Below are 6,488 nucleotides of genomic sequence, written 5' to 3' on the forward strand. Positions count from 1 at the left end.
TGTATGTTGCTGAATACAGATGAAGGAGAGTGACGTTGTTTTCACAGGCTAGCTCGTAGATGGGATCGCCGCAGTTGGGCGGGTCATCTCGTAATCGGAATGGATGTGAGATGTTTGTGATAATGCCGCAACGAGACGGAGCACAGGACTTGCCCTGTTCTAGAGAACTCGTGAGTCCATACATTAGAAGTAGTGTAAACAACTCTGATTGCTAACACGTTGGGCCTTTCTCTCTGTTCATCGTTCACAGTGATGTGAAGCTGCGCCACCTCTGGATTCTAAGCTTTCTCATTCAATCAGATTCCTTTTCTTCTAATTAAACACCGCTCCTTATCCTTTTCTCTTCTAGCTCCACCCGGCTAACTTGCATTTTTGTCCAAAGTTTACTTCAATTTCTGACTAATGACTTCTCTTTACATCTCCCTTGGACCTTGGCCAGCTTTCTCTCTGAATATTGATGATATTTCCTTCCATCTTCCCTTCGCCTGCCATATGATTTGATTGGATGAGGATTGGTCTAATTCACGGTTTGTTTGTTTTTTCCCTTTCTTTATTCTTGTTTGTTTGTTTGTTTTTGGATGTGGCGTTAGCTCGAGGCGAGTTAATGGTGAGGTTTGGTCTAACGCATTTGAACTTTGATGTAATTGGTGAATTAGAATAAAATACTTATGTTGGCTTGCCAAATATATATAGCTTTTACTCTTATTCAGAATATTTTGTAAGAATTATGAATTCTTTATGATCAATGTGCCAATTTATGCTCTGGTGAATATAGCAATATTTTACATAAGAGACATATCATCATATGTCTTTTTTCAAAAGTTATGAGTTTTGCCCATAATTTCTTTTAATTGAGATATGCACTACAAAAAAACAGCTAATTACCGACGAAATTAGTGACGGAATCGTTTCCGTCGCTAATTTGTGATGGATTACCCACGAAAATTCCGTCGCTAAATTTAGCCACGGAATTAGCGACGGAATATAATCCGTCGCTAATTAGCCACGGAATTTTTTCCGTCGGAAAATTCCGTGGCTAATTCCATCGGTAAATTTTTATAATTAAAATTAGCCACGGAATTAGCCACGGAATTTTCTCCGTCGGAAAATTCCGTGGCTAAAGTCTTATAATTACGATTTGCGACAGAATACTTTTCCGTGGCTAATTTAGCCACGGAATTTGCAACGGAATTTTCCGACGGAAATAATTCCGTGGCTAAAGTCTTATAATTACGATTTGCGACGGAATACTTTTCCGTGGCTAATTTAGCCACGGAATTTGCGACGGAATTTTCTGACAGAAATAATTCCGTGGCTAATTCCGTCGCTAAAATATAATATAATATAATATAATATAATATAATAATAAATATATAATTAAATTATATATCTTATAAATATTAAATAAAAGAATTAAATTTAAAAAATATATTTATGAAAAATTATTTATTATTTAAAATTCAAAATTAGTGTCATTGGAAATTAATATTATATTTAAATAATTTTTTTAAAAATAAAGCATTATAAAATAAATAGTAAAAAATATCTAAAAATTATTTTGTTACAAAATAGTTATAATTAAAATTATATAGTTTATTTTTAGTTTCTAATAATATATATGTGTATAAATAATTATTTGTATAAGAGATTATTATATATATTTAATTTTGTATAATAAGTCAGTAAGTTCATTGCAGCTCAACTGGTGAAGCCGCGCGCGTGCACAAGCAAGGTCTTGGGTTCGAGCCGTGGAGAAGTCACTTTGAATAGGAATTATATGGTGATGACATGTGGCAATACAAGATGGCATGTGAGATAGCAACACGTGGCGACAGAGGTGAGGTGGTAGGGACACGTGGCTGCGGAGCTGAGGTGGTAGCGACATGTGGAGATGAGGTGGTAGGGACACGTGGCTGCGGAGCTGAGGTGGCAACGACATGTGGCGGAGGAGATGAGGTGGCAGTGACACATGGAGATGAGGTGGTGACATGTGGCGGCCAAGGTGAGTGGCATTTTAATTTTTTTTTAAAAAAAATTAGCGACGGAACAATAATTCTGTCGGTAATTACCGACGGAATTTCTAATTACCGATGGAATTATTGTTCCGTCGCTAATTCCGTCGGTAATTACAGACGGAAATCCGATTCCGTCGGTAATCCAATTAGTGACGAAAAAATTAGCGACGGAACCAATTCCGTCGCTAATTCCGTCGGTAATTTGATTCCGTCGGTAATCCGTCGCTAATTCCGTCGCAATATGAAAATTCTGTCGATAAATTCCGTCGCAAATCAGATGTTTTTTGGTAGTGATATAATCATGTGGAAAATAGAGACATTTGTTTAAATGTCATTGTCTAATTTCATGATTTTTCAAAGTATATAACAACTTTTGGAGGTTTGACCTTTTTCTATATTTGTATATCTACACGACTTTTCTTAAATTTTGAGATATATGACCTTTTTTTTTTCATAAAAAATTTTAGAGGATGACTAATCCGTATGCAGAGAGGAAAACTTGACATATTTATTTTCATTCTGTCCAGTATCACGACTTTTCTTGGGCATCAAAGTTTTTCTTTTTTGGGAATATTATTATCTCTTTTTAACTTAATTTTAAGTCTATAATTATGAAGGTCTCATTCAAGCAATATAGGATGTGTGGAAAGCTATATAGACATTTATTTTCTTTCCAATTTCTTTCTATAATTGTGGAGGCCCCATTTTATAGGATGTGTGGAAAGCTATATAGACATTTATTTTCTTTCCAATTTCTTTCTATAATTGTGAAGGCCCCATTTTATAGAACTCTTCTCGCAAGCATACACACGTGGGGCAAAATAAGAAACAAGATCTATTTCTAAAATAGGATGAATATTTTATAATTTAGAAATTTCTTCTTGTTTTTTTCCTCAAAAATAGGATGAATATTTTGTATTGTCATGTTAAAAATTAACAAGTTTGTTTTCACCGCAAATTTCTTTTGTTTTTTTTTTTGGTCAGATTCTCCGTAAATTTCCCAATTTTTTTTTTAAATTTTAGGTCAAAGATCGCAAGTGTGATTTATAACAAAATTAACTTTTTATATTTTTTTGAAGCCACTTTTTGTTGCATTGGATTTAGTACATGTAATTGCATTAACTAACTTTTTTCACTCTATTATTTAGATTGTTAAAATTCAAATTGAATTTCAACAATTAAATAATAAATAAATATTAACATTATATATAGTCTCTTTAGAAAAAGCCTGCTAGATCTTGGGTTCAAGCTTGCCACTTATTGGAGGAATTAGTGTTTACTAAATGTGGACACTTCTTCTAATAGGATTTAAATTATGAGGGACTCGTTTTTTTTACTAGATCCAACTTTATTAGTACATAATAATAGCTCATGAGGCTTCCACAGGAAATTCTACTAGGGAACGTGGAAGGAAGTTGGAAAAAGCGTCACTGAGATGGTGAAAGAAGCTTTTCAAGGACGGGGAGAGATTAGTAAGCTAAATGAAACGAACGTGGTTTTAATCCCTAAGGCGGATAGAGTTGAAACTATTAATCAATTTCGCCCGATCAGTCTCTGTAATTTCTCCTACAAAATCTTGTCAAAGCTAATAGCGAACAGACTCAAAATGCTTCTAGACAAATGTATCTCCTCCACTCAAGGAGCCTTTGTCCCTTGTCGGCTCATCCAGGATAACATAATAATAGCTCATGAGGCTTTCCACTACCTACAGAGAAAGAAATTGGGAAACAAATTTGAGTTTGCTCTGAAAATGGATATGAGCAAGGCTTACGATCATATTGAATGGGACTTTCTAAAGCCTATGCTATTGAAACTAGGCTTCTGCGAGAAATAGGTAAAGCTTGTAATGTCCTGTGTCACTTCGGTCCATCTAAATATTTGCCTTTCTGGGAAAAAAGTCTCCTCCTTCGCCCCTGGAAGAGGACTCCGACAAGGAGACCCCCTCTCTCCCTACCTTTTCATTATAGTTGCTGAAGCCCTTTCCTGCATGCTGAACAAGGAGGTAGGAAGAAATCAACTAAAAGGTATAAAACTTTCGAACCAGGGGCCACCTCTTTTCCACACTTTTTTTGCTGATGATGCTTTGTTCTTCATGAATGCCAAAGCTGATAATTGCCACAGATTAGCGTACCTGCTGAACTTATACTGCACGGCATCGGGACAGCAAGTGAACCTTAGCAAATCTGGTCTGATTTTTTCAAGTAATACATCGACTGAGGTCAGAGAGCGGGTGAGCCAAATCCTGGGCATCCCAACGGTGGAGAACCCAGGAAGATACTTGGGCATCCTAAATGTTTGGAGAAAAACTAAACAGCAAGCTATAACATACGTGAAAGAAATGGTAGGGAAGAAAACTCAAGGCTGGCGAAGGAACCTACTCTCCTTTGCAGGACAAGAAGTTATGATCAAAGTAGTGGTAAACGCAATCCCCATATATCCCATGACATGCTTTAAATTTCCCACTCAAACCTACAAAGATCTAGACAGACTAATCTCAAATCTGGTGGGGGAACAACAAAATAAATGATAATATTCACTGGAAAGCCTGGTCCCATATGAAACTGCCCAAAACTGAAGGTGGCATGGGCTTTTGGGAGTTTGAAGCCCTAAATAACTCACTCCTGGCCAAGACAGCGTGGAGACTGACACAAGAAGAGGATTCTCTCTGCTACAAAGTGCTAAAGGGTATCTACTTCCCCCACAACACTTTTATGACGGCAGACAAAGGCCCCAAAGCCTCCTGGATCTGGTCAAGCATCATACAAGGACGTACTGTGTTGGAGAAAACCAGCCTATGGCTCCTTGGAAACAGCAAATCAATTAATGTGTGGTTTGACAGTTGGATACCCAGTCTCTCAGGTCAGTCTCTAAAGGAACACCTTAATCTAAACACATGCCCCAACTGCACAGTGGATTCGTTAATAGATGATGGTAACTGGAACCTGTCTGCAATCACAAATGAAATTCCCCAGGTATTAACTAGCCTCATCACCAGGATTGGAATTGATTATTCTAACCAAAAAGACAAGCTGATGTGGACAGCAGCTAAGAATGGAACTTTTACTGTCAAACTGGGCTACAAACAGGAAATGGAGGGCTACAGATGTGCAACTCAAAGACCAAGAACTTCCAGGATAATTCCCAAAAACTTCTGGAACAAGCTCTGGAAAATTAAAGCAACCCCAAGAATAATCCAGTTTATTTGGCGCTGCTGTGCAAAAGCAGTCCCCACTAAAGGTGCTCTCTTTAATAGACACTGCGCTTTGAACCCTCTATGTCCCATTTGTCTCACCGAACCTGAAACCTTGGAACACCTATTCTTTTTCTGTCCCTGGGTTAGAAGTATTTGGTTTGGGTGCTCTTTATCCCTTTGTGTAGACCAAAGTTCTATCACCTCTTTTGACTCTTGGTTTTGCACCCTCTTATGTTCAGATAATCATTTACTGGACCCTGATATTTCACTGATTGTCTGGCTCCTTTGGCTCATTTAGAAAGAAAGAAATGAGGTTACTTTTAACTCCAAAATCCCAAATCCATCCTCAATCATTCACAAAGCTCAAAAAGGTGTGAATGAATTCCTGACCACCCCAGCAATAGATGCCTCCCCACTGGTGCCCGCAGCATCAATTCAGTTGAAAAAATGGATACCACCACCTCCCTGCTACCTAAAACTTAGCTGTGATGGGTCTTTTGTCAGTAACAATGATGCGGCAGCCATTGGAATAGTTTGCAGGGACGAAAATGGAAGTTTCCTATGGGGTTTTGGCGACTTGGTATCCATAGATTCACCTTCAATACAGAACTTCTTGCTGTTCGCCGACCTATATCCCTTTGTCAGGAACTCAATCTGCAGAACGTGATCATTGAAACTGATAACCGGAACTTGGAAAAGTGCCTAGCTACTTCTTCGGCCAACTACTGTGATTGGAGCGGTTGGCATCTGCTCAAGGAAACACTAGAACTTGCAAATTCGCGTTTGGATCTCTCCTTTTCCTTCACCTGTAGGGAAAGGAACTTCGGGGTGGGTTCTATCACCAGCACCTTCTCTCATGGCTCTTCTCGCGCGCGACGTTGCCAGATCAAGTGCCTCCTTCGGAGATGCCTCTCCTTGTTCTCAGGGACGTGACAGGGAAGGCATTGGTTAACTCTCGATTTGCTCCCGGTCTCCTTTCTTTCTTTTTTTGCTTCCTGGTCTGCGACCAGTGTCCTTTGTCTTTATTGTCTTGCTTATGTTTGTCTGCTTGTATTGGTTGACTTCTGTCCTCGCTTTCTTTAATACAAGCATTTCAGATAAAAAAAACTTTATTAGTACATATACTTTTTCAAGAGGCCAATTTAGAGATTTCATTTTTTTTTAAAAAAAAAAAAGATGATCTTTTTTTTCACGTAAATAAGCAGGGATGGTTGAGGCCCAAAAACCAAATCATAAACGGACGATGAGTGAGCTAGATAATATGAAAGTTTTGGGCCATG

This window comes from Neltuma alba, unplaced genomic scaffold, assembly GCF_004799145.2.
Source record: "Neltuma alba isolate B1F8T4 unplaced genomic scaffold, ASM479914v2 tig00000677_pilon, whole genome shotgun sequence".
Classification (NCBI taxonomy): domain Eukaryota; kingdom Viridiplantae; phylum Streptophyta; class Magnoliopsida; order Fabales; family Fabaceae; genus Neltuma; species Neltuma alba.